The sequence below is a fragment of the Meles meles genome, chromosome 12 (assembly GCF_922984935.1).
Source record: "Meles meles chromosome 12, mMelMel3.1 paternal haplotype, whole genome shotgun sequence".
Classification (NCBI taxonomy): domain Eukaryota; kingdom Metazoa; phylum Chordata; class Mammalia; order Carnivora; family Mustelidae; genus Meles; species Meles meles.
This window is the reverse complement of record NC_060077.1, coordinates 62,164,809-62,187,114: the sequence shown is the minus strand read 5'-3', so window position 1 is coordinate 62,187,114 and position 22,306 is coordinate 62,164,809. Positions and strand designations below refer to the sequence as shown.

General features: G+C 37.4%; 1 pseudogene; it reads left to right on the top strand.

Annotated features, from left to right (window-relative positions):
• The first annotated feature begins 14,405 nt into the window (after positions 1 to 14,405).
• Positions 14,406 to 17,297, top strand: LOC123953908 (annotated as a pseudogene).
• The last annotated feature ends 5,009 nt before the right edge of the window (positions 17,298 to 22,306 follow it).

Here is a 22,306-nt window from a genome sequence, read left to right as displayed (position 1 = left end):
CTTTCATTTTGGCAAAACAGGTGGTTGTTTTCCTACCTCATGCAAATCTGCATTCCTTCAGGGCATTTATAACACCTGACGCAGAGTTTGTGTTTAATCAATGTTTGCTGAATAATTGATAAGAAAAAATTGACTGATATGTCGGCTCTAGGAATGATCCAGTCTTCTGCCCTATAAGTAGCCAGTCCTACTCCTTGCCCAGATTTTGTTTTTACGAGTTATTATTCAGATTCTTCTCATGGGAACTTTTTTGTTTAGAATATTGTCACTAGCATCTCCAGTTTATCAAAAATACTTGTAAAATATAGGAAATACAGAAAAGCAATGTCTGCAAGGGAGAGAAGATAAATAGCATAGTAAATAAAGCCTTGCCAATCTTCCAAACTAAACCACAACGGTAGATGCAGTTCCTCAACATGACAGAATCCCTTTCTGCAGCCCTACTGGAGGACATTACAATTTCCCCAACTGTAAAACAGAAGTCGACCAATTCAGACCCACTAGTTGCAACCTTCTAGGGACAGAGGGTATATCACCTTCTTATTCTGTCATACTTAGCAATGTAACAAAAGGATAATAAACACAATATGAGAGATCAGGAAAAGTATGCAGGATAGACAGGATTATTATTATATGTTATTATACATTATTTCTAAAACTCACCTTTAATAGGCAAGTTAGGGAAGGAGGCAGAGGAGGATGCTTTCATTGCAACTCCCATTCACTCTCCCACTCTCAACAGCCTCCTCTTTATCTTTCTCTCCTTTTGCTCAATCACCAAGAAGACAGGCCAATCAATGCTGGGTAAGTCAGTGGCTATGTTATTGATTTTCTTCCCATTTGCCACAAACTACTGGTGCCACATGACATAGCACTGTGATAGAAAATGTATATAAATATATAATGGAAAATAGAATCACCTGTAAACACTAAAATGCATACATGGTTACTTAATATATTCTGATCTATTTAGTGGCATTTTCTTTCCTGGGTTGTTTTTTGTTTTTTTTTTTTCCTTTTTCAAATAACAACAAGTATTTTAGGAAACTCAAACACTCAAATGTCAAAATTTTCCAAATGACTGTTCACTTGTATCTGGGTACATGAAGACACTAAGTGTAAAAAAAATAAAACTCTCTTGTACTTATTAGAAAATGAAAAAAGGAATTATGTGATATCCAGGATATGAGAGATTCCCAGAGAGATGTCCCTGCCCTTAATGAGAAATCACAGAGAAGGCTGCCATCGCTTGCCTGGACGCCTGGGCTTATCAGCAGGTCTCAGAGTTTAGGCCTCTGCGATATTGAGTGAAGATTATAAGCCAGATGGGCCACAAATTCTGTCAAGCCTTCTTGGCAGCTGCTCTCATTACAAAAGCCAGCCAGCCTTTTCCAAAAATAAGAATGTGAAGCAAATTGGGCTTATAGACCCTTATAATGCAATTGCACGCAGAGATAGGGGCCTGAGCGGGCAGGCAGAAATATTATTGATGGCTGGTGAAAACAGGGAATAAGATGTTATTAAGGCAACTCAGAGATAGATATCGATAGCTAATATAAAGCCTTTATTGGTTTACAGGCTCTAGGAAAAAGGGTTCACAGCTTCGACCCTTTACTTTGCTTTTAATTTCACTGGAGGTACAAAGTTTATGAATAAAACATATCTTCACTCATGATTCTGATATTAGTCACTACTTTCTCTGTCCCTTGTTCACCAGAAGCAAGCAACATACACTAATGACATGAACCTTAAAGGCTTTGACTGAGGAAGAGAATTCTGGGTGTGTGTGTGTGTGTGTGTGTGTGTGTGTGCATGTGTTGGAATGAAAGGAGACCATTTTCTAGAAACACTGAAGTTCAAGGAAAATAATAAATTGCATTTAAAAGAAAATTCCCAGAACAAAAATGTTATAACATCCAAAATAGCCTGTATGATAAAAGATAAAGGAACCCACATGACACAATGACTCAAGTGAGGAGGGACAGGTGGGATCATCAAGTTCCCTATAGGTCAGACTTGTAAAAATTGAGGAAGTATGGTTCTAAAGTGATACTGATGTGAGAATCAGGGATCACACGAAAGAATTAATTATTACTTTCTTCAGATTTTGCACATTGCAAATAGGACTGATCCTTGGTTCCCTCTGCCAACCATCACCACGATGGTGACAGTTTTGCTCAGTTTCTTCCTAGTAGAAAATAATAGCTAAACAGCCATCATGTAAAACTGACTGAACTAATCAACCACCCATTTGATGGGCTATTATGCAATCACTACACTTTATTTCAAAGTATTTATAAAATCAAGGGTGATACAACTCAGTTTGTATTATAATTAGTTAGAAATAGAACTCAATTTGCACTATTCCTCCCTCTTTTCCTTTCCTCCACCCCCATGAAATGCAGAAAGCACAAGATGGCATTGCTTTGCTTATGTCTCTAACCCACTTAACTCACTGAATTAGAATCTCTGTAATCTGAAAGGGCATTTTTACCTGGTGTATGCATCTCATTAGGTCATGAATAGATTTTTCAACTAAAAAGCCACTTGTTCATTTCACAGACCACCCAGCAAGTGGTGGGGGTACATTAAAATGGTGTCACTGAGGACCTATTCTTCACACACTTTAAGTTTAAATTCATACCATTTGTGGGCTGATAAGCAGCTACCTAATATACCAACTGCAAGAATATCTATAACATGTTAAATTATCTGAAGAACACATGAGAACTTTAAGAAATTATTTAGGTAATAATAGGCACTGGACTGGCTGGACTGACAAGACTAAAACCTACTTATATAATAGGTCATTTGTTTAAACTTTTCAGTAAGTCATTAGACTCATGTAAGTAGATATCTGTGAAATCTAAATGACTGATTGTTCTTCAAAGAATGTTTCCATAATATTGGGTTACTGTGGTTATTGGGTCCACATTCCTGGACCCTTTAGTTCTGTGATTATATGACAACGGTCATTAAAACTGTAAAAAAAAGAAAAAGGCAAATGCATTGTGCATGTTAAGCTCACATCAATCGTGATTTCATTTTTATCTGTATGGTTGAGAATCAAATGATTCTGAAAAGTAATTACCCAGTATTGCTGTAATCATTTTGTATACTTAATCTAGACTCTCCTGATAGTTTGAAAACTCATTGGAGAAAAGAATTTTAACTTCAATTTTTTTTTTAATTTTTAAAACTTTTGTCTTTTTATCATAACCTGGTGCTATTACAGATACTTAATAAGTAGAGAATATGTGTCTGGGTATTTGCTCCTTGTCACATACATTTCCTTAATGGACACCCCTACATGGAAGATATTTTCAGATACTGGCCTTCAACCCACTTAGTTTCATCTGGTGTTAGAGGAATTTGTATTTTTCTTCTCCCATTTACTGGTTCTGCTCCCCCCAGCCTCAACCTTTAGTAAAACAAATCCACAAAAATAATTAAACACCATATATAACTTCTATAACGGTGCAGGGTTGTAGTGGAAGAAAAGGAGGGTCTCAGATTAAAAAAAAAAAAAAAGATCACATATACTAGGAGAAGGTAGTTAGATAATTTTTTCTTTGGCAATATGGACTGAGGAATGGCATAAAATTACAATCAAAATTGCTGTGGCATCACAGGCAAGACAACAGAGAAAGACCTTTTGTTCTGACAGTTGATTTATTTCAACTCCTACAGGCCCCAGGGACACTGAAATGATGCCTTCTTGCTCTATGGCCTACATCTTATAGTGTCTACATCCACAGGGCCACTCAGGGGCACAGGATCATTTTGGTGCCTTTCTGCTCTGTGCTGTCAGGTCTTCTTAGCATCAACCCTAACACTGCCTGTGAATTGGCAATTGGCATACAGGAGTGAGAGCTCAGAGGTTCACAGCAGATTACCAAAGTACTGAGTAAGGAGAAATAAGAAACGTTCTTCTGCACTCCCTGGTCTTGCTAGTATTGCAGAATTCTTTAATCACACTGAAGTCTGATCATATATCCTAGGACAGTATCACCCAATTCTGGCATTCTTCATTTTTTTCCCACCAAGAACAAAGGCTAGCCCAAGCTTCACTGAGTAGGGAGAGGAACTAACCTGTCTTGATCAAATACTCTAAATTAGACACTCTTGTAGTTACTTTTCATACGTAGTTCCTTAATAAATATAAACTAAATTCCTTAAACCATACATCTAACCACTTATTTCCAAAGTGAGTGTCCAAGTTTGCTCACAAATGCTTCATGAAGTCTCCACTATGCATGTTCAGAAAACATCACTGAATTTTTTTTAAGATTTTATTTATTTATTTAACAGAGTGAGAGAGAGAGAGAGAGATCACAAGTAGGCAGAGAGGCAGGTAGAGAGAGAGAGGGGGAAGCAGGCTCCCTGCTGAGCAGAGAGCCTGATGTGGGGCTCGATCCCAGGACCCTGGGATCATGTCCTGAGCTGAAGGAAGAGGCTTAACCCACTGAGCCACCGAGGCAACCCATCATCACTGAATTTGAATCTAGTATAACAGTTTGAGCTTTTCTTAACTTATTGCTATTGTTTGAAACTGAAAAAAAAGTGCTTTTTCACATTTGACTAAAATGGAACTTACCTTTATCCATGTACAAAACAAAGTCATTTCTTGGTTTCTTTGAAGCTATCTCAATGATGGAAATAAGAATCTGTAGATAAAAACAGAACAGTATGAGAGAAATAGACATTCTAGGTTACTTTAGACATACAGTAATATTTTTAAGAGGAAAAGAACCTGAAAACACTGTAATATTTTCTCATTAGTTATTGCAAAATGAATGAAAACATCAAGTGATTACCTCTATGCTCTTGGATAAAAATGAATAAAGGAAAACATAGATTGCCCTATGAATTTTGATCCAGAGCGGTCTTCTCGCTATTTCCAAAAATAATCCATTTAGAATTCTGGCTTTATTTTGGCAGAAGAAGAACATATCTGCTCTCTCCCCTTCTACCTCCTCAAAACAAATGAAAACCACAGGAAAAATGAGCATCTGTGTAATGAATCTAAGGGTGACCTGTACAAACAAATCAGTGTAGGAGAAATGGCTACCATAAGCCTTGAGCTGCCTGGACTGAGGTAGGGCAGATCCTATTAGAGGATACCTATAACCATGCATCCCAAAGAGCTGTAGAAGACAGCATTCTCTCCAGAAATCGTACAATGCAGTGGTGAGAAAAACAGCTCTGTTTTTGAAATAAGGGATTTGGAAGTACACAGGCTGATTGTCAAAGATTCCTGAGGCCTCACTCGGCACTACGGTATAGCTGAGGAAGAAAGACACAGTGTATCAATATGATATTCTTGAAAACTGTTGCTATCTTTACAGTGGGGTTTTATGAAGACCCTCCCAGCTGCCACACTTAGTTACTGAAGGAAAGCGGTAAACCAACTCTCTCTTTCTGCGTCTCTCTGTCTCTATCAGTCTCCAGTCTTTTCTTATACAAGCAGTTAGACACATGACCTGGCTCAGAGGCTCACTGTTCCCTCACCAGAAACCTGGCCAAAGAAGAATGACTTCACATCAAGATTTGTTCATGTTCACATGATTTGTACAAAGGACAGGTATTCAATCCATTGGAAACAGATGAGAACAAGAATTAAAACATTTCCACAGAGCAGATAAATTTGTGAAAAATTTTGATATTTTGAAAAAATTTGAAGATTTTTTAAAATAAAACAAACACTCTATGAAACAAACTCTTGAAGAAGATATAAGTGGTTTTAAGGATAAAATATTAAGACAATATAAATAGATTTAATAACTTAGAAGGGTATGGGGAAAATAAAATTAAGAATATATTAGAAGCTACAAACAAGAGAATGACTACTATTGAAAATGCAGCCAAGAACATGAAAAAAAACTGGAAATGTAGATTAAAATTAAGTTAAATAAAAAAAAACAGTTGAAAGGATTTGTAATATAAAACTAGATATGAATGCAGGAGAAGTAAAGGACTAAATACATAAATTCGTGTCCTGGTAGAAGGGCAATCAATGAATGAAAAAAAAAAGACAAAATTCAAGAAAAATTTCTTAAGAAAAGTAAAGACTAAAATATGCAAGTTAAAAAGTAAAATCATATCCCAGGGAAACGTGGTATGTATCACCCTGGATATATACAGACTTCAATGATAAAGGAAGAAATCGAAGGGCATATAAGACAAAAAGTTTTAAAAATCAACTCATCTGAAAAGACAGTAAACCTCTCCTCAGATACATTCAAAGTTAGAGGCAGTGTTATCTATTTTTATTTCCAGAAAATATATTGTTTATGCTTTCTTTTCAGCCAGAACTATCATACAGGTTCAGTCAGCTGATATTTTCAATCTTTAATTTAGTCAATTAAGTTTTATTAAAGAACAACTAAAAAATAAATGTTTATCCAACTAAGAAGTAAATAGAAAAACATGTAAAAGGATAGATGGTGAACACAGAATCCATTTTAAAGTAATATGAACATGGGAACAATGGCCTGAACACAAGGAATAACTGATTTAGGCAGAACCCTTTACTTGTTCATGAACTTTCCAAGGCCAGATGCATGCAATTTGGAGTCAGGGCTTTCAAGTCTTGTATTCACATGTGGTCATAGATTTTAAATTTTGCAAACAAAAGATATTTTACCTACAATGGGTAGAACTTTAGTCTCTACCTCAGTTTCCCTTTCTAATATCTTTCCCCTTCAGTTGGAAAAGCCACTGGCATGTTTTGGGAACGAGCTAAAGGAAAGTTGATTTGTGAATATTTTTTAGTTGCAGTTTAATATGTAATTCACCGTCTTTTCCATGGACTGTGGTAGAACTGTCTAATTCCGACCACTCAGTGTTACTAGTGTCAAGTTACAATGTTATAAAGTTAAAGGTCTTTTATCAATATAAATGCCTAAGCACCCAGAAGACTGTGAGTAGCAAAAGAGAACAAGTTTTGAAAAAGGAGTTGGGCCTAGTTCCTGAAAAATCTTTTCAATCATCAAACATTTTGTCACCATCACCTACTCAAAAATGCACGTTTTTTTCAGAAAACATATACTGTTATAAATGTTCTATATTCATTTCTGACATTTTTGGTGGGAATCGTGTAAAAAAGAAATTTTGTCATTTATCAATGCCAAATCAGTAAACCTGCTTGTGTGGGAACTCAGATGCTGGACTGTGTCTTAGTGTTCACAGTGACATAACTTGCCCTGATCTCTAAGGGCTTCAGGTGAAATTGTGTGGCAAATGGCCAGGGCACAGCAAATAAAACACAAACAAAACATGGATTAATAAGTGACCTTATTAAGAGTGCTTGATCATGGTGCAAGAAAATATAAATGCTCTGAAATCGTAAGCTTATTTTTTTTTTCCATTTTATTTATTTTTTCAGCGTAACAGTATTCATTCTTTTTGCACAACACCCAGTGCTCCATGCAAAACGTGCCCTCCCCATTACCCACCACCTGTTCCCCCAACCTCCCACCCCTGACCCTTCAAAACGTAAGCTTATTATGAAAGATAACCTGATAAAGATTCTCCTAAATTTTATAAGTATAATATAAATTTGCATACCATTACCAATAACAAATTATGAAGCTGCCAGAAACTTTTCTAGCTATAAAAAACATAAATTGACTATTCTAGAAAAGAGAATGAATTATACTTTTGTTGATATTATAGTAAATACTATAAAATAAATGTCACATGAAAAGGTGATCAAAGTATGCAGCCCAAAATAAAGGAATAAATGTATTATAAAGGTGTATCCAACTGTTAGTAAAATATGCAATGTCCCTAGATTTGGGGAAGCCTTTATTTATTTATTTATTTATTGACATTTCTAATTTGTTGTAATTTCTCAGTCAAAAGAAATAATAGAAATAGAAAAAAATAACAAAAAAAGAAAGAAATAATTTTCTTTAACTTACTTTTCCAATCATAGTTTCATATTATTTTAATTAAAGAGAGCCAAATTGTTCAAGCTCTGGGACCTATCAAGCCAAGATCTGTCCCTGACTTAGAGAAAAATACATCTTATATAATATAAATGGCAACATAGAAATAAAAGTATAACTTATGAAGGAATAGAGGTGTGAAATGGTCAGATTTTGTGTAAGTAGGTTGACGCCTTTGTAATTTTTTATAAGTGACAGTCAATAGACATTTTTAAAAATCTTATAATTAAATACTATGGATATACTATTGAAAGTTATAAGTATAATGATTCAAATACCTATAAAAAACATATACATGTAACTGAAGTTTTAGATGAAGGAAGAAAAAAGAGCTGTGAAAATGAAAAGAATGGTTTCTTTCCCTCTCTTTCATGGTATGGCCTCTCAATAATTATTGATAAAGTTAAAAATCCAAGACAAAGATAAGAATATTTTCTAATGGCATATTGTAAAATCCTTAACATTATTTTCATATGAACTCATTAAACTTCATGTACTCTATGACAATACTAATTTTGGAGAGTGGACAGGAGAATGTGGGAATAAATGGAAATTATAATCCCTTATCATTAGTGTTTGGGTGTTAATAAATATTCCTTGCTTAAAAGAAATATTAAAGTTATAAATGAGAAGAAACATTAAAAATACACAAATATAAAATAAGAGAAAGCACACTATATAGTGACATCAATGTGTTAAGAAACACTGTAAACTGAAAGTGTAATAAAAATTAAATTTTACAAGAAAACCCTTTAGAAAATAAGAATTCAATTTATTAGGACACTTCTTAATCTAATTATAAAAATCAAAGTTTTCACAAACAATGGATGGTGAGCTCTTTCCAAATTTATGTGACAGATCTGGCAAAATAAACCCTAACTAGCACCATCTTTTGCACACTCTTTTATAAACTTAAAGTTTACAATACCTCAAAATGATTTCTATCTTCTGTGCATATTTTGTGTGTGCATCAAGAATAAGTATTTCTCTACAGAAAGATGCTTTTCTTAGCTGGCCTTATAAGGGCAATAAAAATTGGATTCTGTTGGGGCGCCTGGGTGGCTCAGTGGTTTAGGCTGCTGCCTTCGGCTCAGGTCATGATCTCGGGGTCCTGGGATCGAGTCCCGCATCAGGCTCTCTGCTCGGCGGGGAGCCTGCTTCCCTCTCACTCTCTCTGCCTGCCTCTCTGCCTACTTGTGGTCTCTCTCTGTCAAATAAATAAATAAAATCTTTAAAAAAAATTGGATTCTGTTTATAGTTAGGAAATAAATAAGGAATTGCAACTCTTTGGAAATCCATCTATTGAGTAAAGCAGAATGAACGTTCACCATACTTGGGGTGTTGTTCTAGGGCTGACTGAAAAGCCATTTTGGAACCAGTGTTAGCCTCTGACAACAACTGAGCAGAAGTGTGATTAGATCTAGGTGTAGAGAGAAGTGGAAGGATGAACAGATGACTCTTCTCACCATCACCAATCTGAGCCTCAAGAAACACTCATTTTTGCACCCATGACATACCTTCACAATGACTGTCCTATCACACCCACTTTGAAAAATCCACATCAAAGTCAATGCAAACAGACAGAAACATTCACCTTCAAAACTCTTGAACTAAATCACAATCTGCAGGGCGATGTGTGGGGGCAGTCGTCTATTTATTTCCAATTACCTGAAAATAGCAAGAAAAATTTGCTTCCAATATTCTTGTACCCCAGCTGCTCGTCAGCTTTCTGAGACGTGACATGGAGGGTCATTAATGCCAGAAGCACTTGTTTTCCAGGAGAACTGACTAAATGTTTCACTGTGCTGGCTGCTGTTGGCTCAGCTGCTACTTGCTCTGGTTGTACTTCAATTTCTCTTTTCATTTTAGATTTTGGTCTCCCTTTTTTTCCCATTATACTGAGTAATATATGACTCTGAATGATGTGTGTAATAGGAAACTGATGTTATATGTGTACTTTATTGACACAGCTGCCCAAAAAACGGGTTAGCCTATATCTCTAAGTAGTGCAATTTATTGTTCACTATCCCCCACTCACCTACATATAATGGTAAATGAGAGAAGAGAGTGAAGAATTGTAATTTCGACTTTTTCCCCAAACACTGAAAAAGCACCAGACTCCCAGTCATTAAACTTGAAGCAAGTTTCTCCCAGGACTTTGCATCTTGAAATAAATGATTCACTGCAACACAACTGTCCATTGGCCTTGGGGTTTCCAGCTCACCCAAAAGGAGGACAACTCAGAGCTGTTATCATCATCACATTATCCAAAAGCCAGAGAATTCCCTCTGAGAATATCTCTATCCCCTTTACTAAGGAAGTAGAGTGATCCACCACCCCCTCCACACTCAATATAGAAACTTTTAAACATCCCAAATTGCCCTATGGTAATGTTGAAACTCTGGGAGAAGAAATTCTTCAGATTAATGTTAGAGGAAATTGTCATTTTGTGCTTTCAGTTTGCAGTTATGAATTATGGTTGCTGTGCATTAACTGGCTAATGTCCATAAGTATCCCCATGGTGTGGGCATATGAGCTACTGGTTTCCAGTTAATTATATTTTATATAAATAATGGTTTGTTTCTGTGCTTAAATATCTGTGTGAGAATAGTCAACTGACTTATTTAATTAAAAAAAATATATAGCCATCATAAAAATGTTTGACAAAAATGCAAGTGCAAGCATTGTTTAACATTTTGTCAGAGATTAAACAAAAATGTATTTTTGTGTATATCAGAGAAATTGGAAGAGAGGGTCCAAGAACTTTTAATGAGGACAAGAACTACCAATAAAAGGAAACAGTATTTATATAGATTAAAATGCCAACCTAGCACTCTGCTGGCTACTGAAAAATGGTATATACTTTATGTATTTGTGAGTGTGTGTGTGTGTGTGTGTAAGTGTGTGTATTTTGCTTACATGCAAACATATTTACACAAGAATGTGTATTCTGAAGTGCCAGAATGAGACCACATTATTCTTTGAAAAAGAAATTTAATCAGAAAAATATCCTGCTTGGAAATGAGATAATGGGAATAAAAATGCTATGTGAACAGTAACATATCACACATATGCTAATAATTGTTATCTGAATTGTGTTTATTATTGTAATTATCAATGCATAGTAAAATGATCACTTTCCACTGGAATGATGAAACATTTCTTTAAGCAGTTTTCCCAAGATATAAATTGTTCTACTTTGAAGTGTTACATGTTAATATATGAGTGTGCGGCTCCAATGCAGTACTTCAGGTCTTTAATTATAAAAATTAAATTTTTCTGGTGCAGTATGATCTTTGCTAAACTACCTTGGCTATTTCCTAGTAGCTTTTGTTTTATGTAAATACAGATAAATTTTTTTTAATCTGTTTATGTCCCTTCCCAGTTATGTGGCATGCTTGGATTCACCAATGCACAATCTAGATAAAGCTTGTTTGGCTTCTATAAGTCACAATTATCAGAATGGAGAGTCCGGTTTTTCCAATCTGTAATAAAACCACTGATTTCTCTATGTTAATGGATTTCTTTAATGAATATTTATCATGTGTTAATACTCCGTGCCAGGCACTCCCCTAACATTGCTAACATAGCTGTGAACAAATAGACACAGTCTGTCTCCCTGATACACTGGATCTAGTGGAGAAAGAGTTAAATAACCAAATAAATATTTAAACTCTTATCATTTTAAGTACTGCTAGGAAAGACTAAAAGGTTCGGTGAGACAAGGAAAACTGAATGGTAAATTTAGAGTAAGAGAGAGAGGATTGGTGAGAAAAGGCTCTTCTGAAAAAAGGAAATTTAACAATAGGAGGAGTCAACCACATGGGAGTGGTGAAACAGCAGGTGTGAAAGGTCTGAGCAGACAGGGGCTTGGAATGCTCAAGGCTAGCCCAGGAAGGTAAGGAGAGGCTGCCTTAATGAAAACACACCAAAGGCTTTGAATTTTGCCTTTGGTGGAATAAAAATCCATAGGGATTAAGTAGAGGAAAATTGTATTAAATACAGACTTATATAGTCTGGAGATAGAAGGTGGTGGTGCAGAGGGAGAGGTTGTCTTATCTGGCAAGGGATATTTTACAGAAGTCCAGGGAGGAGCTAACAAAGGCATTTCCATCAATAAAATGACAGAATACTTATGTAGACTAAAAAGCCAAGCTACTTTCTGATTTTCTGGTGGGGAAGATAGAGAAGTGTCAACTGACACCAGATATATTTGAACACAAGAATATACAGTATTGATTATAGACTGACTATGAAGAGTGATAGAGAGACAGAGTTTACGGCTATCATCTAGTAGCAAGATGTATGGAGGTAAGAAGGCACTGGTAGGATAAAACTGCGGAGCCAGCTCAAAAGCTCATTTTTATACCTCTATTTAGTTTGAGATGCCTCTGAGCTATCTTCATGGTGCCAGAAATGCAAATCTAAGAGGTTCTGGCACATAGATGGAAAGTAGATATAAATGGCACTTGTTGAAAATATTATAAAACCTCTATTACCCTTATTTTACAGATGACAGATTGAGGTTTGGAAATGTTGAAAAACTTGACCAAGGGCAAAGGCTAGTGATAAGCTTTCTGAGTCCAAAGCCAACCTCCTCATCCCATTAGGACTTCCATAATTCCTAGTGCAATGTTGTGTACCTAGAAGTTTTTGATAAATATGTATCAATAACTGAATGTCATCACCCAACTTTTTACCTTTGCTTCAATCCTGTCACTACAACAAATATGTTTAATGAAGAAAGGGACCACTGAATAAGGACAAATGGTGTTTTGCACAGAATAGTGAAAATAATAGGTACTTGCTATATACATATTGATTGATACCCTGAAATTAAGTTCATTTTACATTTTTCCCATAACAGATTGCAGAATAACTAGTCAGAATGTACCCTACTCCATGAAAGATTTCATAGTTTCTGACATTTCAGCAGTATCACACAGTGTTAAGATCATCTTCTATGATTCTTTATGATAAGATTACTTTTAGAGTTCTAAGTCACTGTTTTATTTGTGAATTGAGTTTGTTAATGTTCCATTTCAGATAACAGGTATATATATATATTTCCAAAGTCAATTTCTTTAGGTCAGATTATTCTTCAGATCTCCAGATCAAAATTAATTCATTCAACATTTGCCGAATATCTACTATATCTGGGAATACCGCAAGATGTGATAGAGACAAAAATAAAAATGAGCTATAAGAAACTCAAAATTCAACAGGGAGAATATAAATACATAAATACACAATAGAAGCAGAGAATGGGGAACAGATACCATTAGCATCATTAATGGTCAACTTTATGTATCATTTACATAGGCAATGGGGTGCCCAGATATTTGGTCAAATGTTAATCTGGGTGTGTCTGGATGATATCACCATTGGAATCACGGGACTCTGTAAAGCACATTGTCCTTATTAATTTGGGTTGGCTCTCCAGATTCACTGAATACCTGAAGCAAATAAAAAGTCTGAGTAAGAGGGAACTCCTTCTGCCTGACTACCTTGAACTGAGGCATCAGTCTTTTCCTGCCTTGGACTCAAGGCTCTTCTTAGGTCTTAAACCTGCCAGGCCTTCAGGCTAGAACTTTTACCATTGGCTTTCCTGGTTCTCAAGCCTTTGGATTCAGACTGGAACTACACCATTAGATCATCTGGGTCTGCCTTTCAGCAACTACAGATCTTGGGACTTCTCAGCTTCTCTAATCACATGAATCAATTCTTTACAATAAATCTCTTCATATATTCCTTTTATATGCATCCTTTTGTATGTACTGTATACTTACATTGTATATTATATATAATATGTACAGGTACACATGTATATATGTGTGTATTATGTGTATCCCTTTGTATATCTATCTATCCATCTATCTATTATCTATCTAATTTGTTCTGTTTCTCTGGAGAATCCTGAGTAATGCAGTGCCTAACTTCAAACCCAATTATGTTTGGCTAGCCACCCCTATGCTCTATTCAGCCATATGTTTCACTGAGCCATTCACAGTGGTCCCATCCTCCTTTCTAATGATTTCTTTAAAAAAGGACATAATTTATAATTCTGGATAATGAAGATGAGTCTGCTTGGCATCTTCTATGAAAAAATCCTCTTTGGTCTAAAAATGGAAAAGATGTCCTCTTCTTGACTTGTACATGTTTGTATTTGATGTTTGAACCCATGTCAATCATCTGGTGACACAATGAAGATAGGAAAAAGAAAAGACTGAATGACCAGGGTTCTTGATACCTTTACTGACCTGCTGAATTAACAAACTCTGGAGCTCCCAAACTTTAGCTACTTATGATGAGGGATAATACATTTCCTTTTGTTTAAGCCATGCTGACTTTCATTTTCTTCTTATGTGTGCCATAAACTGTAAATCTGGTAAATGCTATAATAAAATGTTACTGTAAATCTGGTAAATGCAGCCATAAAAATCACATGGTATCATGAGGGTACAAAACGGAAGGTAATGCTTTCCAGAATTGTGGCAAGAACTTGACATTTCAGTATCAGTCTCAGAAGTCCTAAGTTTGAAGTTACTATGGAATACCCAGGTATAAATGTTCTTCAGGTCATTTGTTATTTAAGTCTAGAGGTGAGAAAAGAGCACTGAGCCAGAAACACAAAGATTTGTAAGTTTGGGGGCATGCATTTTGTAGTAAAAGTCTTGATGTAGGTGACATCTTTCAGATAGAATTCCAGAGAATAAAAAGTAAAGGGATACCTTATAAAAAACGGGAAGTGTCAACCTCCAATAGATGGTCAGAAGAAGAGGAACCCAGAATGGAGACTTAAAGAAGAAGCCACAGGAAGGTGGAAGGAAAGAAGTAGAAGGAGTTGTAACACAAAAATCAGATGTACAAATGGATTCAAGTGGGGGAAAAAATCAGCAGCAATAAATACCTTAAAATGCTTCAGGAATACAAAAGCAAACATTGGCTAGTGAACTTGGTTATTAGGATTGCGTATCAGTCCAGACTATGTTTGGCTGCGTATGACAGAAACCTATTGCTCATGTAACAAAGTCCAGAAAGAGAAAGTTTCAGGAGTCCTCAGGGACTTCACAACCTCATCAATGCCCCAGGTGTCTTCATTTTTTTCTTTTCTACACGAAGAGCTTTTCAACTTTATGGGCATATTATGATCACAACATGGCTGGTCCATCTCCAGCCTCACATCTACACTACAAGTAGAAAGGAGGAAGGAACAAGTAACAAGGAGAAAAGTGTAGGACTTTTTTTTTTTAATTAGCAAAACACATCTTTCCCAGAAATTCTTTGTAGACTGTCAATTACAGCTTCAAATCTACCAAGGAAGGTGGGTAATGTAGTTTTTTAAATTAAGCTGGCTCATTATTGTTGTAAACATTCTTTCTCTCTTAGTAAAAAATAAGAAAACAAAAATGGGTATTAAAAAGACAACTACCAGAATCTGCCACAGGTGTCATTTATAATTTGAGTGGGATTAGTTTTAGAGGTGGAGTTGAGGCAAAAGTCAAAATTAAGCCAGAAGAGGGCCAGTTGGAAGAGGAGGATATGATAAAGCAGACATAGGCAGGAAGTTTGCTTGAGAAGCAAAGGAGAGATGGGGTCATACAAATGGATGTTGTGTCAATTTCTATTAATGTTGATATATATGGGAAAGGATCCTTGGATCTTTCCCCTTTGTACTCTTTTTGCATCTGCAGCTTCAATGGGCATTCAACAATTGCCAGTGGAATTGATGAACAGTACTGAGATTGTTGAATTTGGGGGTTCAGTTACTCGTCTCTCTTACCCATAAGCAAGAAGTTTGTGAAAGAGAATGATTGCAATGGGCTGAAATGTAGGGAGGTACCAGATCATGTAGGCCCTGTCAAGTCTTCTGTATTTTTAACACAGGAATCTTGAGAATCACTGAATGATCTAAATTTACATGGACACAATCAAATTTGCAATTTATTTTTTTTAAAGATTTTATTTATTTATTTGACAGAGAGAGATCACAAGTAGGCAGAGAGGCAGGAAGAGAGAGAGAGAGGGAAGCAGGCTCCCTGCTGAGTAGAGAGCCTGATGCGGGACTCGATCCCAGGACCCCGAGATCATGACCTGAGCCGAAGGCAGCGGCTTTAACCCACTGAGCCACCCAGGCGCCCCAAATTTGCAATTTAAAAAGTATATGCTTTAGGCCAGAGGTCGGGCTGAAGGTGGGAAGTCAGACTAGAAGTCAAGAGCAGTAGTCTAGACAACAGATATGATTTTTTGGAATGGATTAGTGGTGATGATCACCATATTCCATATTGCTTATTATTATCTAATAGAAATAGTAACAACTAAACCATTTTATTGCTGTTCCTGTGCCAAATATCATTCTAAGGGCTTTGTCTTATCTGTATTATGTATATATCCTCTCCTCAACCCTCTGAATTAAATGGCATACAGCCCAGTCACTGAGCCATGACCAAGGGCTCTGCAGCCTCTCTTTTGCGCCCCCTCACTTCCCGACACCCTGTTCCCCACTGCCCCACACCAACCCCTGCCCGGTCTTCTGCAGGCTGTTTCTACCAAGGAAAAGGAATGGTAGAGTATGTCCTTCTATACAGAACCTCCTCTCTTTCCAACCCTTGGCTAACGCAAGTAAGGGTGATGATCTGCTTCCCGCTGACACTGAGGATTACAGCTGTGTAAGAATTCAACAGAGAAAACAGCGGGAAGACCCTTACTACTCTCCATTGATGGTTACCTCTACCGATGTTATGATAAAAAGAAACCGTGAAGATGTTTAAGAGAAATTTGCTGGGGTGTCTGGGTGGCTCAGTCAGTTAAGCATCTGCCTTCAGGGGCGCCTGGGTGGCTCAGTGAGTTAAAGCCTCTGCCTTCGGCTCAGGTCATGGTCTCAGAGTCCTGGAATCGAGTCCTTCATCGGGCTCTCTGCTCAGTGGGGAGCCTGCTTCCTCCTCTCACCCTGCCTGCCTCTCTGACTACTTGTAATCTCTGTCTATCAGATAAATAAATAAAATCTTTAAAAAAAATCTGCCTTCATCTCGAGTCATGATCCCAGGGTCCTGGGATGGAGTCCAGCATCAGGCTCTCTGTTCAGAAGGGAGTCTGCTCAGGAGGGACTCTGCTTCTCTTTCTCTCTTTGCCCCTCCCCCTGTTCGTGTTCACTCTCACTCAAATAAATAAATAAGATCTTATTAAAAAAGAAGAAGAAGAAGTTTGCCTGCCAATGGTCCTATAATTGAACATCCAGAATACGAAGTAATTCTGATACAGGGTGAATAGTGCAAGAACATATGCCAGTTCCTCATAGAGACTGGACTGGCTGAGGATGACCAGCTGAAGTTTCATCGGTTTTAAGTGCTTTTGGCTCACTGAAGCTTAAGTAAGGATTTCCTTGCAATGAGTAAAATTTCCCTTCTGTCCTTTGTAACAAGTTTAAAAATCTCACAGCTTCCATAATGTAACCATTTGGGGTCTCCTTTTAACTGGGACTAGTGTAACTCCTTCATGCAATAAACTGAAAAGATTCATGCTGTCTAGTTTTAAAGTCCCTCACTTAAACAGAGGTTAAGCAGTAGGCACCTGGCAATGTCCGGCCTGAAACTAAGAAGTAATGTGATGTTTCTTTTGGTCAAGCCCAGAGCCCCAAGATCACAGATAGCTATGTATGGCTAGAAGCTCCTTGGCTCCCATTCTTGAGAGTTCCCTGCCCTAAGAGAATGTCACCACCTGAACAACCCACAGAGAAGCTGAGAGGACAGGATGGGGTAAGACAGCGACAGTTTTGCTGCTACAGGGAGTCAAAGAAAGATCCCTGGTGTCTCCAATCTGACCAGGTAGGCAGAGCTTAAAGCAATACCTTCCCTCTAGGGAGGTGTGATAGGACATCTGGCTTGCCACCAAGGTCTTTTTGGCCAGACATATCCTAGCTAATCAATGTCCAAACAACAGAATATAAGGCCAACCTTCTATGAGAGTTAAACTTTGACAAGGGAAGAAACTTTAGACCATTGTATCAGGTATGTAACTATCTGTAGAACTTTCCACTTACTAGCTATGGCTGTCCAATGCCATGTGAAGTAACAGACTTTTTTCTCTTTTTTTAAAAGATTGTTTATTTATTTATTTGACAGCTATCACAAGTAGGCAGAAAGGCAGGCAGAGAGAGAAAGGGGGAAGCAGGCTCCCTGCTGAGCAGAGAGCCTGATGCAGGCCTTGATCCCAAAACCCTGGGATCATGACCTGAGCCAAAGGCAGAGGCTTTAACCCACTGAGCCACCCAGGCGCCCCAATAGACTATTTTTTTATTTTTTATTTTTCTATTTTTTTCAGAGTTCCAAGATTCATTGTTTATGCACCACACCCAGCGCCCCATGCAATACGTGCCCTCCTAATACCTACCACCAAGCTCACCTAACCTCCCACCACCCTCCCCTCCAAAACCCTCAGTTTGTTTCTCAGAGTCCACAGTCTCTCATGGTTCATCTTCCCCCCAATTTCCCCCAATTCACTTTTCCTTTCCTTCTCCTAATGTCCTCTATGTTATTCCTTATGCTACACAAGAGAAACCATATGATAATTGACTTTCTCTGCTTGACTTATTTCACTCAGCATAATCTCTTCCAGTCTCATCCATGATGATACAAAAGTTGGGTATTCATCCTTTCTGATGGCTGTGTAACAGGCTGGTTTTTGCTTTATTTTTTTCCTTTAGCTTTAGCATTACATAATGTATTTAAACCCTTATTTAAATAAAGCTTGTTTTCAGGAAAAAAACAATGGCATACAGATAAGGAGCACTGCAGGTACTTGCCCAGGGTCACACAGCCAGTATGTCTGAACCAGGATTTTAAACTCATGCCTGTCTGGCTTCAGAGCCCACAAGCTCACCACACACTGTGGTAGGCAGCAATGCCTCTCTCTCTCTCTCAGACTGTGCTGAGAGGCTGGTCTCTTTGTAGCTTTGTGTATAAGTCAAAGCCTGCATTTCTGAGCTGTACTATCTGTGTTCAAGTCCAGCTTCCATGTTCCCCTCACTGTATGAACGTGGGGAATTATTTACCTTTTATTGCCTTGGTTACCAATTTTGTAAAATGGGGATAGAAATGATAATACCAAATTCATTTGGTTGATACAAAGATTAAATGAGTTAACATTTATAAATCCTCACCTCAAAATAAGTATAACTCTTACATAGAATTTATATACATGTTTTTTAATAAGATAAAAATTTCAAGGTATACTAGATATTGAAACCCCTGTGCAAATATTACTTTGATGGGCTCATCCATTCAGATATTTTTCAAGTGTACATGAAAATTAATTGTTCATTTGACTGTGTCTTCTCACTGTTCTATGTCAATTTTGACTTCATTGTTTCAGTTACTTAGTAGTCTCCCCAAATGCAAAATATTAGTGCTCATCTCTAAGATTGTTACTAGCGTGAAAGTCAGGCAAACACATATGCTTTTACTTTAACTGCTCATGTACATAAGGAAGAACCGTTTTTCTACCTTGGATAATTCTGACATGTAACTAATATACATGTAACTCACTTCATTTTACTCCCTTTTTTGGTAGACACGATGCAATGTATATTAGATTATGATTTTGCGAAGAGATCCAGAGAGGAAATAAGTTTAGGAGAAACAAACCTGTTCCTTGTTTGGTTTTTACTTCTAACAAAGAGCAAAAGAAGTCATCCCTTCCCAGGCTGAAGCTGTTAGAGTTGTGCTCTGAAAATTGCACTTTGGCGTCAGCCTATTGCCACTGTTGAAAAGTTCATTATTGTTTTTTTCATGTGCCAAGAACAATGTATTTGCCAAACCAATCACAAGTCTGACTGCAAGCGAATGGTAAAGGTACACAGGACTATAGGAGAGGCAGCCAGGAAGCAGTGGTATGGATGGAAAGCCAGAAAATCTGACTAGGATTGCATTTTCAACACACTCACCTTCATTGTGGTAACTCAGGATTTTATCAGTTACTTGGAACTACCATGGGCAGGCTATTGGGCAGTTAACATCTCTAAAGTTGTAAGTGTCCAAAAAATAGAAAGTTTCTCCAAAGACCCAGCAGGATTTTTATTCCCAATTAGGCTGCCTGTCTGCAGAGTGATGCCTTCATGGGTCTAAGGGGATGGTGGGAGGTATGGCTGAGACTCCTTTAGCTAATTTTATGCAGTTATGGTCTTGAATCACTCTATATCTCTTATCTGCATATACTGGTATCTTTCTGTCTTGGATCACTGTCACCATAGTGATAGCCATACAATGGCAACAGTGAAAAGAAATTTAAACTTTGCTAACTTCACAGGGAAGGAAGATGGAGAAAGAAAAGTAAACATGATGATCTGGCATTTCCTGGTGCATTAAGGACTAATGCCCAAAGCTCCAGAAGAAAAGACTGTCAAGCAGACAAAGGGCAATCTAGCTAAAACAAACTGTAAAGCACAAGATGGAAATATTTGAATGCATACTTACATGGCAATATTTTTTTCCTCCCTACACCTATATGTAAAGACTAGATGAAACTGGACCTGAAAGTTGGAGAAAAGTGATACAGTAGAAAAAGGACAAGTTTGGATGAGAATCATGGAAATGGTTGCTCTTTTTTTTTTTTTTTAATTTATTTGAGAAAGAGAGAACATGTGCAAGTGTAGGGGGAAGTGGCAGAGAGAGAGAGAAGAGAGAGTCTTTTAAGCAGATTCAACACTGAGTGTAGAGCCCCACAGGGGGCTGATCCCTTGACCCCAGGATCATGAGCTGAGCTGAAATCGAGAGTCAGCCACTTAACCAACTTCATGATCCAGGCAGTCTGAGATGGTTGCTCTTTTTTTTTTTTTAATATTTTATTTATTTGACAGAGAGAAATCACAAGCAGTCAGAGAGGCAGGCAGAGAGAGAGGAGGAAGCAGGCTCCCTACAGAGCAGAGAGCCTGATGCAGGGCTCGATCCCAGGACCCTGAGATCATGACCTGAGCTGAAGGCAGAGGCTTTAACCCACTGAGCCACCCAGGTGCCCCTGAGATGGTTGCTCTTAAAGAAGAATGACATGTTCAAAGTGGAAAAGATTCACCTGGTTCACCATTTTCCCTCCTAGATACCAGTGAAACTCCAAAGCACCCACCCTACAAAATGGGGGCCATTTTGTTTACTTTGTGAATGTATGTCTAGGCAACAGAGTTGAGAGCTGTCCCTGCACCTAAACGCGCAGAGGAGACAATTGGAAAGAAATGACAGAAGCAAGAGAGTGAGCAGGCTTCTTCATCATGCAAGAATGAAAAATTTTACCAAGGCAAGGTTATACTTGAAAAGGTATCCAGGATTGAGCCATACCCCCACCTCAGCAACAGAACAGGCTGAGGGCTATCAGAGCAATGCTATACATTTGTCTCCTTTACTCTTTGAATCTAGATTCCCAGCTCAAGATGGTACTGGAGGGAGGGGAAGATATGGGATGTAAATTGAGTTGAAGATTAAAGTTTTGATGAAGTGGGATCTATTCTTGTGTTGCAAGAGTGGGTCAATATTTGCAAATCAATCAGCGTGTTACATTACATTAATAAAAGAAAGGGTAAGAACCATATGATCATTTCAATAGATGCAGAAAAAGCATTTGACAAAGTACAACATCCACTCATGATAAAAACCCTCAACAAAGTAGGCTTAGAGGGAACATATGTAGGCCATATATGAAAATCCACAGCTAATGTAATCCTAAATGAGGAAACATTGAGAGTTTTCCTCTACGGTCAGTAACAAGAAGACAGGGATGTCCATTTTCATCACTTTTATTCAACATAGTACTGTAAGTGCCAGCCACTAGAAACTAGATAACAAAAAGAAATAAAAGGTATTCAAATTGGTAAGAAAGAAATAAAACTTTCACTATTCGCAGATGACATGGTGCTGTACACAGAGAACCTAAGATTCCACCAAAAAGCTGCTAGAATTGTTAGAATTCAGTAGTCACAGAATACATAATACAACATACAGAAATGTTTTGCATTTCTATACACTAATAACGAACCAGCAGAAACAAAAATTAAGGAATCACTTCCATTTACAATTGCACTAAAAACAATGAGTTACCTAGGAATAAGCCTAACCAAAGAGATGAAAGAGCTGTACTTTGAAAACTGTAAGACACTGATGAAAGAAATGGAAGACAATGCAAAGAAACTGAAAGACATTCCATGTTCACAGACTGTAGGAATAACTGTTTAAACATCTATACTGCTCAAAGAAATTCACACATTTAATGCAATCCTTATCAAAATACTAACAGCATTTTTCACAGAGCTAGAACACAAAATCTTAAAATTTATATGCAACCATTAAAGGCCCCAAATAGCCAAAGCATTC